The following is a 12,427-nucleotide window of genomic DNA, read 5'->3' as shown; positions in this document are numbered from 1 at the left end:
CCTCCCCCTGTCCCCTCCCATCAGGCTGGGGCCTGAACATCTGAAAATCGTAGGAATGTTTCTCTGTGGTTGCACTCGCAGACTTAGGCTTGCCAAGAGCCACGCCTCCCCGGTGAGGCTCCTCGATCCAGCTGTCCTTAGCGCGTTAGGACAGCCTGGGTGAAAGGCAGCATTCTGCGCACGGGGGTGATTCAGTACTCGCTATACCTCCTTTCATGTCCATGCTAACTTCAGCCATTGACAAGGCTGAACGGTTAAAACTGGGAGAGGGGAGGTGGGTGCAGGAACCAGATGTGTTTAGCCATTGACAAGTTTGCAGGCACCGCTGTGGCAGTGTTTACAGCCAGCAGGGAAAACGTGGAAAAATAAAGGCACATAGTGACAGCAGAGGCAGAAGGTAAAAGGGGTGATAACCAGCACTATCGCAGCCTACCCGCCAACACCCTCTCCTGTGGCTCAGCTCTTTCCTGATGGCGCAGTCCCCTGCCAGCAACTTCCATCTCTCTGCTTTCCACCAAATCCCACCAGCCTTTCTCCGCTGCTCTTCTGCTCCCCACTTGCTCTCGAATTAATTCCCCACTTGTCCACTCTTCCTTCTGTTGATCTATTCCCCCCACTAAGCCAATGTTTTTCTGACAGTTCTACTGCTTTGAGCTGGGATGGAGTTAATTTTCTTCATAGTAGGTTGTATGGGGCTATGTTTTGGGCTTGCGACCAGGACACTGTTGGTAACATGGGCATGTTCCGAAAAGTGCTTGCACAGCATCGAGGCTGCCCTGCCAGCACAAGAAGCTTACAAGAAGCTGGGAGGGGACACAGCTTGGACAGCTGAGCCCAGCTGACCAAAAGGGTGTCCCATGCCACGTGGCACACCGCTCAGCAGCAAAAGCTGGGGAAAGAAGGAGAAAGGAGGGACATTTGGAGTAACCACTTTGCATGGTGGGGCACTGCTTTTCTGGAGAAATGGCTGCACACCCGCCTATCCATGGGAAGCAGTGAATGAGTTCCTCGGTTTGCCTTCCTTGCGCACATGGCTTCTGCTTTCCCTATTAAACTCTCTGTATCACCACCCACGAGTTTTCTCACTTTTACCCTTCTGATTCTCTGACCCATCCCACCGGGGTGGGGGGGGTGAGCGAGCGGCTGCGTGGGGCTGAGCTGCCACCCAGGGTTAACCCATAGCAATAGTGTATGTTAGTCTCAAAACGTGACATTGTGCCTGTCATTAGCTGAAGAATTTAGTATTGCAAATTATTTGTATCAACTATTGCAGCTGGAGCTGCATGAAATCTTGGCAGTTATGCCCAGCGTGTATTCGTAGAAGAGCGAGGCATCTGCTCACAGACTGACAATCGCCTTGGGAAGCATGGAGATGAGAACATGGCAAGTAAGATGGAAAGGAATGACAAAATTAAGTTTGTTGGGGATAAGGAGCCATGCACTGTAGCAGACAGAGCTGGTTTTACTAGAAGCAAGAAGGAAGGAACAGATGATAATGGAGAAGACTGTGGGGGAAGATATCAAGGAGCCTTAGAAAGGAATGGAAGAGCAGAAGATCGCACAGGTAACATGCAACATGGATGGCTCAAAGTGAATACGTGCTTTCAGGTAGTTGGCATTGTATAATTTAAAGGGGGAAAATCTCCCCCTTCCCGAGTTTGTAACCAACAGCTGTAGACTTGTGAACATTATGCTGCTTGATCTTGCCTGCAGTCCACTAACAATGGTTCAATGGTTTACCTCAGTTTGGGTCATGTAATAGCTTTTTCACAGACAACAAAGGGTTTTTTAGTTGTTTGTTTTGTTGGGGTATTTGTTTGGTTGGTTTTGTTGTTGGTTTTCCTGTAGAATTAGAAACACGGAGTAACTCCAAAGCAGGTGATCAGCAAAAGGGCTGCAAAAGGACGTGCTCTCAGACACCACCAACAGTATCAGCCCCACAGTGTGCTGCTGCCATGATGCTTATAGCTCTGTTCAGGTGAAAAGCCACTGATGTTACAGTTTTCTACGGACCCTTGTGGCTGAAGAATCTGCATCCACTTTGTGTCTGCTTCTGAGCCCAATCATGCTGTTCATGAGGGTTTTGGGGTTTTTTTGTCAGAACTTTTGTAGTATTTAAAATACACTTTTCTGTATAAAATGTACTGGCTCGATGCCTGTATAATTAAAATGGTACAGCATCCAGTGTGTGTGCAGTTCCTCCAGCACCACTATGTCAGAAATCAGTATGCTCATGAACAATTGCTGGAGTAAGTTCTATTGGGAGAACCTCCTTTACTTCACTTTGAAGGAGTTTACAGTAAGGCTGTCACCCTTGAATTGTTTCAGTTAAAAAATGATACCCCTGAGAAAAATGGTTCCCTGGACAGAAGAGCTGAATGTAGCTTAGCTTCTAGGTAAGGTCTGATTGTCTTTTTGTAATCCAGCACAACAGAGGCAGTGATTTACCACCAGCGTTGCACAGACTAGTAACACAATTGTGGTTTTCCCTGGCCTCGTCGTTTTTTTGACAGAGCAGTTATGCGTGGCTTTTCATAGGCTCTCAAAAGTCTTTTCTGCTTGGAATCACTATTCAAGGCCACCGAAGCAGTGGTTGGCAGCAGAAGAGCCCAAACCACTGTATGTGGTCTCTCCAGGGAGCTCTGGTGTAACTGACACCTGCGCCTCCTGAAACTGCTGCTGCCGTCGTCCTGGCCTCTGCCCGTTAGCCAGCAGAGGAAGAAAAAGCCTTTTGGAAAGCCCAGGACTCTTCTGGGCCCGCTTTTTTTAGCACAGTGTCAGGAGCGCTCTGATACTGTCTGCACTCTTCGGTTTCTTTCTCCGTGCATTCTGAATTCCCATGGGGCTTTCTTGGATCTTGGGATGGTAAGCTGTCCTTACCCACTCCATGATTCTCCTATGGTTTGCACGCTCCATTTCCCCTGTACCTCGTCTTCAGCTGGGCAGACATCCAGGTGTTGCTTTGATTGGCACTTAGGTGGCCTAAGAGGCAACAGGCAATATCGAAACAGAAGCTGATGGGTTTTGGTATGAAAATCAATAGGGTGTTCACCGGTTTGTCAGGTGGGGGCCACAAACCAGTAAAAAAGAGTGGCAGCTGTAGCAACTTCAGAAATACAAGCTGACAGCAATAGGGACTCTGCTCTTTTTCCCCCAAAAAGGCATACGTGAGCTCCACGTAGAGATACATGAACTGGGAAAATGCAGTGTGTAGTAATAGAGAAAGGGGTGTCTAGTAAGGATAAGAACCGACGCCAGTCAAGACCTTCCCTTTTTGAAATGGGAGGATTTCCCTAATACCCGTGGAAGTGTCTGAGGATGTATTTTAGGGGGTCGGGGAGTTTCTCAGTTGAGGAGAGCGTGGCACTGAAAGCACAGTAGCTGCAAAATTCTTGCCATTGGGAAAGCTTCCCCTGCTTTAAGGCAGTCCCTTAAAGAGGACCCGAGTAAGTATTGTTCTGACCATTGTGACTTTGCATTAAGTTATTGTTTGATGTCATTTGCCAGATATGGCTGGCAGGTGTGAGGAGCTCAACCTGGAAGAGATTTTGTTTCCAAAGTGAAAGCCACTGAGAAAGCAGCAGGTTGTTATGGAGCTCTGATGCAGCAAGGAAACCTAACTGACTCCTTAGCCCTGAGTGAGCACTGAACAATGTTGGTTTAGACTCCCATGGAGGTGGAAGTCATTCTAGTCACCCGGGCAGGTTCAGAAAGCTGCTTTCTGAACCATTCTGCAGGCATTTAACTGGACTTTTTACGGCATTCTACGGCACGTTGCCATTCTTCTGTCCTCAGCAGAGAGGAGAAATGAAAACTCACCTTGTAGAAATGGTGCTCTCTGAATCAGTCAGTCTGTGTTCAGGGTCACGCCTCCCCGTGTCACTGCTGAAGTCCGCCAGCATCCACTGGGGTGCACCCAGCCTTCGCACGTCATTCCGATCCCAGCCAAAATTTACATCACCCCTGGCAAGACTGTTCTGTGGAGTGTATCACATCTCAATGGCTGAAAACATCCTCCTAAGGCTAAGGCCTTCTCTAGACTAGGAAGATTTTGGTGGCTGTTCCCATTAGAGTAATGAAAAAAATTTTAAAGGCTTTAAGGTGAAGAATGACAAATTTATGGGAAGTCCATCATAAAGGACCTCAAAAAGTCCTTTATGATGGGATTTTGCAGGGGAAGGAGGCCATTGCCAGAGCCCTGAGTCCCTTACCCCTAAAATCAACAAGCTAAAAAAAGAAAACCCTGTGCTGAGTTTGTTGTTATCTGTCCTTTGGCCACCCAACCCGAGGACAGAAAACTCCAGCTCAGCATCAGCTCAAATCTGGAGGCCGCTCCCACGTTCTGTCTTAGGCACGGATGGCACGCTTCCAACCCTCCGTCTCCGCCTGCATTGCTGGAGGGTTACATCCTCCCTCGGGCCCTGGGTCTCATCTTGCAGTCACACCCTAGCACTGTTCCCAAGTACCAGGTTAAGTTAGTTCACATAAGTAGTTGCTTCTAGCAACCATAGTGTCACTGACCGTAAATGTCAGTGAGCTTTTTGTCACGGGGTTCCTGGCCTTTGCCTCCTGTGGGAGCTGAGCAGATTGTTTTTTTTCCCCTCCTGACGCCAGCAACTCTTCCAAACCCATGGAAATCTCAAGGCGGCAGTGCGGCTGGGCGGGCTGAAGCACCCGTAACTCGCAGAGCAGCTGCACGGTGCGAGGGCGAGCACCAGCCTCGGCCCCAAAGCCAGGGAGCAATGAGAGAGAGGATTCCTGGCAGCTGGAGCATGCTGGTGAGGGGACATTCCCATCCCCCCCCCACCCACCCCAGTTGTGTCTGTCTCCCTGCAGCAGTGGCAGAAGGAATACCTGTGCCTGGGAAAAGTAGAGAAACAACAACCCAAGCAAAACAGCGACTAGCAACACTGAAACCTTCAAAGCCGGTTCATACACCACTCAACTCATGGATTTCAGCACGTGCAGCACGATTTTTTTTTTTCATGATCGCTCAGGCTGGTTTACATGACCACTGCTTGATTCCAATCACTCAAAACAACCTTTTTTTTTTTTTAATTCCTTTTTTCTTTATTTGGACAATATATATATACATATGTACAAAAACATCTATGCCTACTTTTTTTTTCCCCTTTTCTTTTTTTTACAATTTCATGTGATTTACAAAACAGGACAGCAAAATAACTTATAAAGGATACGAATACTGTACAAAAATAAAACTGATTAAACTGTTGGAAGTTGGTATTTTACAGTGTTACAGATCACTAGTCTGTAAAACAGTCTGGTGTATGCTGGGCTAAGTCCATCCGCAAACTGAAAACGAATCTGTAATACAAGTCATGAAAAACTGTTCAAAAAAAGAAGTATGTTGTGTAGCTATACCTTTAAAGCCATGACTTCTGTATAGTAATGAGCTTTCTTAACCAAGGAGACGAGCTGTCCTAACTTCAGCACTATTAAGTATTTCCAAAATAGTACAACGAGTACACATGATATCAGAGAACCCAATTTTCCTTTTCTTTTCCAACACTTGCAACACTCTTCAAAACTTAGCTTCAAGATGCAAAGAACTAACCTGCAGTTTGGTTTATGTGTTAGAGCCACTGTTTGCTTTTACTAGAAGAAAAATGCCCCGAAACCCCAAATGAACAAAACAGTAAAACGAAATCTCCAAATCTGATTATTCCCCATGTATTCTAATAGTGGTTAATGAATCGCATTAATCCCGTCTGTCCACTGCTGAAATACAGCATAGGTTAACAGCAAATGGGTTACTGTTCAGGAAGGTTTTTTTCAGAAACAGGATCTTGTCACACGCCGTGACGACAGGCACCTCCACGTCCCATTGTCCCATGGACCGAAGTATCCCCCGCCTGTCGTTTCTTTCAGACGTTGCAAGAAGCGACGACGTTTCTTTAAACGTGCATTCTACCCCAAGTACACGAGGTGGAAACCATGGATCTGGCCATTTACTTCTATGTATCGGTTAATCCTGGTAGCCAAGGGACCAAAACAACTACATACTGATTTAGGAGCTGCTTATCAGCTGTGGCTTCCCAAGGATGCGAGGTTGTCTGGTATTTCACAGGATCAGGCCTTAATTCTCCATGTGCTGCACTTGTCCTACAAAATGGCATAGATCCAGGCTGCAGGACGGACTTGCAATTTTGCGCGGTCTTCACAGAGAAGAACGAAGGTGAAGGTGCCTGCGACGCTGAATCTCAGGGGGCTACAGGTGGCCCTGACCCCACGCAAGGATGCAGCATTAACAGTACTGGTAAGCAGAACACTTTCTGTATTTCTAGACGAATAGAAATACCGAGGCTACCGATTTTTTTATCAGGAAGAATGTATGTCCCTACGACTCAATTTGGACACCAGAAATTAAAGTTTGGTTTCTAAAATAAATGTTTCATAAAAGCTGAAACGGAGGTAGAAAGTGTGCTTGTTTTCCTGATGTCTTCACTGAAGAAAACACATCCCTTTTTACTCCATAGACTGTGCAATATCCCTAATGCCTTAAAAGCAGTTCTCTTCACATAGACGGAATTTATCATGAACACACAGGTAAAAAAACTATAGGCAAACTGATTTCTAATGCTGAAAGCCTTATACAACTGTAGAAGAAAACACTCTACTCTCCGAGTTCTTTTTTTTTTTTTTATGTTCGTTTCTAGGAAGCAAGCTTTTTATCAGGTGAAACAACGAGATACTGTAATTGCAGGTGTACTAACAAGATTTTTTATGTACAGAATTTTACAAGACGACCTAAATTCATCTGCAGTGGAAACACTTTGGGTTTCAGTGTGAGGTTACTCACGAGATGAATTTGTCCCCAGGTCTCTATAGTAGGGCTGCACCTCCCCTTCCTCTTCTGGAGGAAGGGGTAAAAAACCAAACAGGAGAAGAATGTTTCTGGAAAAAAATAACACGTAAACAGAATTCTTCCCCCTTTTTGCAGATGGAGAGAAAAAAAATCACTGATAACCTCTTACAGTTCATGCTTTTAACATTAAAAAAACCCCCGAAATACTCAGCTAACGACCACAACTTAGAAGTTTTCCTTCAGCGATCTTTTTGCTCCTCTTAAAGAGCAAAAAATAGCTGTAAAATAAACGTAATATTGCCTTTATCAGTGTTTGGCATGCCGTGCATGACACGGGTACAACGCAAAGTACCAAGAGAAGCTTATGTTGTAAGGAGTATTACGACACACCTTCCGTGCTGCATTTCCAATTAGCTCATGGTTTTCCCCCACACCCTACAGAAACAGCGATCCAGAGCCCTTCTGAAGTGCTCCTCACGTTAATTTCAGCTGTTTCCATTAGCAGAGTGCTCTTAAGGAAAGGTCTACTCTCTCCATAAGCACATGCAACTCCCATAGGACCCCGCGGGAGTTAGGCAAGGGTATGAAGAGAATAAATCTTTAAGGCAAGTGCAGGAAGAGAAAAAACCTTTAAAAAAGCAGCAGTTTATAAAGATGGTAGCTGCTGTTATGCATCCATTCAAACAAAACACAGCAGAATAAAGCACTGTTAGTGGCATTTCTATAGTACAGTACTGTATTTATTGACACGTTAAAAGTATAGGATCAATTGAGAGATGTATGCTTCTGCTCCCATGCTCCCACCACATTATCTAGGCTGACTTGTATTTTTCCAGGTAAATGAGTAACAGAGCTAAATACATGTACGGCCAGAAAACGACTGAGCTGTTGTGGGGTTTGGTTTTTTTTTTTTGCTTTAAGTATCTGCTTGAATTATACAGGTTTTTACTGGAAAAGTGCAGCTTATATTCAAAAGTATAGTTAATACAAAGAAAAATTAAAAAGACCCATTTAGTTCCATGGGCCTTCTTGAGTATAAATTCACCGTATTTCAGTATACCAATCAGACGCTATTAGTAACATACGCAATGATTCTCTTAACAGTTTCTTTAAACGCAGGCTCTTTCTGAGGCAGAAGTAAACCCACTTCTACAATGTGCTATGGAATTTTTATCTGAGAGTTGCTTATGTGACTCGGAAAGTGGTTTTACTCGACAAACTCTAAATACAAGCAGCATTACACTGTTCAACAAAACATGTTCATGACACGGCAATCACAAAGACCTCGGGGTCACGCGACTGTGGTGGCAGAGGCCAGACCACCCAGTCAGACGTATGTACACCGGCATCAATGCTTTACCTTAGGGGAGGCGGTCGCCCCCTGTGCTGGCCACCCCTTCCCTCCTTTCATCACCCCCACAGTCCACTCGCTCCAGCGCAGGGTGGGGAGGTGGAGGATGCGGAGGGGGAGCTTTTTTTTTTTAAAAATTTTTTTTGGAACATCGGCTACATGCGCTTTCGGACAGCGAGGGCAGCCGGCGCCACAGCGGATGCTCATGCTCCGGTGGCTGCTGCCCGCATCCTCACCCCTGGCTCGCCTGCCCCCCTGAGGCTCCCCTCCCCGGGCCAGCCCTGCCTTCACAAGGAGCTGCCAGAGCTGGACTTTTTGGATCGCTTGATCATGCTGGGATGAAATTCGGTGTGGCGGCGGGCGTGCTTTGTCAGGTGGTCGCTCCGCATGAACCTCTTCTCGCAGAGGGGGCACCGAAACTGTTTCTCGCCGGTGTGGGTTCGGTAGTGCCGGGTGAGCTCGTCGGAGCGGGAGAACTTTTTAAGGCAGTCAGGCCATGTGCAGGGGAATGGTCGCTCACCTGCAGGGAGGAAAGGATGACAAGGGATTTAGGGGGGCAAGGGTAATGCAGGCTGGCGCGTACCAGCTTCGACAAGAAGCCAGGGAACATGCTGCTGAGGGGAAAAAAAGCTGCTTTTGTTTTCTGCCCTGGTGCCAGCGTCTGCAGAGTTGTTGTTGACTCGCTTCATCGGGTTTCAGTCTCACCTCCAGAAGCCAAAAACCCCTCCAACCGCATGAAACTTGTACTCCGGTGCAGAACCTTACACGACCCCAAAGACTGTCAAAACAACAGATGAACACTGTCTGCTGCCTGTACGTTTTTCATGTTGGGCTCACTACAGTGATTTGGGAAAGGAGCACCAGTATTATTCCTCTGACACTTCCTTTCTGCTGAATAAAATAATTTGTAACCATTAGGAAAGAAGCCAAAACAAATCCTTCACCTAGAACAAGTCACTCCAGCCTGGGGAGAACATAGTGGGGAGGGATCGGGGAGAGGGGCGCAGCCTCGGGGCTGCACGGACGTGGAGCAAAACCGCTGTGGCCACAGGGAGAAGGTCCCATGTCCCCCTCTCCTCCCTCCCCCCAGAAAGCCACGCTGCTCCAGAGAGTAAAGGCCTCCCCTCCACCTCTTAGATAGCTGATCGGAGGACAGGAAAACTACTTCATTAGTCGCAGCTCTATCAGTATAAATGTTTTCTGCGAGGGTGAAGAACCAAACCAAACACCTTAACCTAAACCACACTGCACCTTTGTTTTTAAACACACGGGTGCAAGGATGGGACAGTGACCCTGTTCCTGTCACCCCACATCCCTGCACTTCACCCCTGCAGGCTGCATGGGCTTTGCCTACAGGCACAGACCCAACGCCTCCTGACCGGCGAGGCTAACCCTAGTCCATGGCACAGACGGAAACCAAAAGCATTCAAATTTACACGGAAGCTTTTGGTCACAGACATCACACACTGCTGCAGTTTGATGCCTTAATTCCCTTTCTTAAGAAGTCTCCTGAGGGAATATAAATGACGGCTATGTGACAGCTATTTATAGTCAACCATGAAATATAAAAAACTATCCCAGGAGTTTTCAAACTTGGAGGAGCTGGAAAGAAACTCAAGAACTCCGGTATTTCTTGGTGCTGCCACAACAGGCGCGCTCGCTTTATGTTTACAGATCGCAGAAAAAGGAGGCATTTACAAGGAAGCGTGCCTTGGAAGTCCCCCCCGCAGACACAGCAGCAGTGCCAAAAGGCTGAAGGCTGGAACGGAGAGCCCGGGCGCCAGGAGGACACCCAGCACTGGGAAGTGCCGTAGGGACGAGAAAGGGGGCTGGAGGGGGTGGCTGATGGCATCCCAAAGGCCAAGGAGCACGAGGATGGACCAGGTAAGCTGAGATGTAGCTACACCATGGGCCCTGAAAGCCCTAGAGAGCCTCTCTTAAGTAATGCAGCCGTTTTCCCGGTTTAGGCTCCCTATGATCCGGTGCTCCCCAACCGGCGGCCGCTCCCTCCCAGACCGAGCGGCGCGCGGCAGAGCCACAGCCGGACAAGCGGAGCCGTGCAGGTTTCAGCAGCCCCAGCGCGGCGACTGCCCTGAGCTTTCTTCCCTCGCCTCCCAGTGGTGCTGGTCCTCGGTCAGGCGGGCAGAGGGGACCACGCCAGCCTGGTGCCCAAGCCCGGTGGAGGCACAGCGGCCAGCCATCCTGACCCAGGGCTGTATTTTTTTGGTTTTTTTATGAACAGGTTTCTTGGCTTCCTGCTCCACACTTTTAGACATGGTTGGAAGCCTTTCTGAACAGCCACCGCCTGTATGAAAGAAATTAATTAAAAGGGTACGTAGGCTTACACACGCGTGAAGGCCTTGACTGCAGACGCAGGGCTGAGCAGCAGCCGCACTGAGCGCCGGCGCCCGCTGCCCTCCCCGGCTCTGCCCTGCCCAGCGCCGGCCCTGGGCATCCACGGCAAGCACTTCACCTGCGCTGCTCTTTTGCCATCTACCTCATGGTTCCTGCCACAGCTCCTGGAAGCAGGCAGCAGTGGGAGACATGAAACAGCTTTCCAGCTCCCCTCCAGGAACGTGGGAGAAGTGCTATACATCGTGCATGCGTGGGGGCATCCAGTATAAGGCTCTGTGTCAGGCACTCACGCCCCAGGGCAGCAGGAGCAGCTCAGGCACCCTGCCCCATCCCCAGAAGCCACGCTTCCCACCACCTACCTCAGGACAGCTCTTCAGCCTGCAGAAGTGCCTACCTGTACGACAGATAGACAGGTGCCTGGGCTGGACAACAAGGATCACAGTCCTTGGGATGCAGTGCCTACATTTTAGGCATGGTACCATCCAGCCTGGGTGCCTAAAAGCTATGTTTTGAATCTGGCCCTATGTAGCTCTCGAGGCACTGGGCTTTCCTCCCTACTGCCCCCTTCCCCAGAACTGCAGGTGGGAAGACAAAACAGAGCCTGATTGCTGGAATTGCCTCCGAAACATGATGGGAGCAGCGTGACCTCCACCATTGCTACCCCACGCGCCCACTCCACGTGCTGGGGGAAGGCACTTTTAGCTTACGCAGCGCGACCACAAAGCTCTGGGGACAGGCAGGGCTCACTCAGGGTTCCTTGTGCAAGTTTGGCACCACGATCCTGGGGGAACAGGCCCCGAGCCGGGCAGGGGGAGTGCAGGGGGCCAGGGGGAGCCTGGTGTGGCAGAGGCATGCCCTGCTACCGGCAGGAGAGCCGCCGCGCTCCGGGATGGTGAACGCAGCAGGGACGGCTACCAGCGGCAAGCGGCCACGCTCCCTCTGATGCACAAGATCGACCGCTGCTGCCAAGCCCCCAGGTCCAGGGGCGGTGAACAGCTCCACCACCTCGGCGATACAACCCCTCGGAGGCTGTCACAGCCACTCTGGCATCGCATATATGAAAGTAGGCCAGGCATAATCCCCGGCACCAGGACGCATTAAACTCCAGACTGCTGAGAGCGGAGAGACAAGGGGGAGGGAGGCTTTTCCAGGCCCTCAGGGGTGGTCTCCCAGCCTGAAGATCCCTCAGCTCCTCTTGGTCACAACATCCTAAGGGATGACACCAGCCCAGAAGGATGCTGCTTCAGTGACGAACGTAATAGGTGCAGAGCAGGGGTGGGATGTGCATCCCGGAGGCTTTTTAGGGAAAGTAGGGACGCCTGATGGCACATGACGATTGTCCACGCAGCACAGCTGACTGCTGTATTTGCTGGTTGCATCAGACACGCTTTTTTAAAGCGGCAGAGATGATCATGGAGAAATCCACAGAGCAAACTGGTCTTGCCACTCATACGCAGCTGGGCAGGCAATGGCACGCTAAGCTGCAATGCAAGCTAGTGCTGCCTCCATCTGGAGATACGGATTTCTGTGTCATGTCTCAGTCAAGAAATATCTTTTCCATATGATTTTTCTGCTTTAGTTCTGGGAATAGTAAAGCTAAGGCTTGAAACGAACAAAATGAACCATCAAAACAGGGTGCTATTATATGCCATTTCCTTTGGTGGCAGTATGCTACTTCGGTTTTAAGGTACACCTTAGATGGAATTTCCGTCGGGAGATGAAGGAATGGGCAACGGAGCATCACAGTTTCTTAAAACTATGTGTGATATGATCTAAACACAGGACATACGAGATGTAAATAATTTTCTTTAAAAAAAAAAAAAAATAAATATCTATCTCTTCCGGGGACCTTACTGAAGTAGCAATTGAAACAGAAACCGATTTAGAGGTTACAG

The sequence above is a fragment of the Egretta garzetta genome, unplaced genomic scaffold (assembly GCF_000687185.1).
Source record: "Egretta garzetta isolate BGI_Z169 unplaced genomic scaffold, ASM68718v1 scaffold173, whole genome shotgun sequence".
Lineage (NCBI taxonomy): Eukaryota > Metazoa > Chordata > Aves > Pelecaniformes > Ardeidae > Egretta > Egretta garzetta.
The sequence above is the reverse complement of the archived record's forward strand: the minus strand, read 5'-3'. Positions refer to the sequence as shown.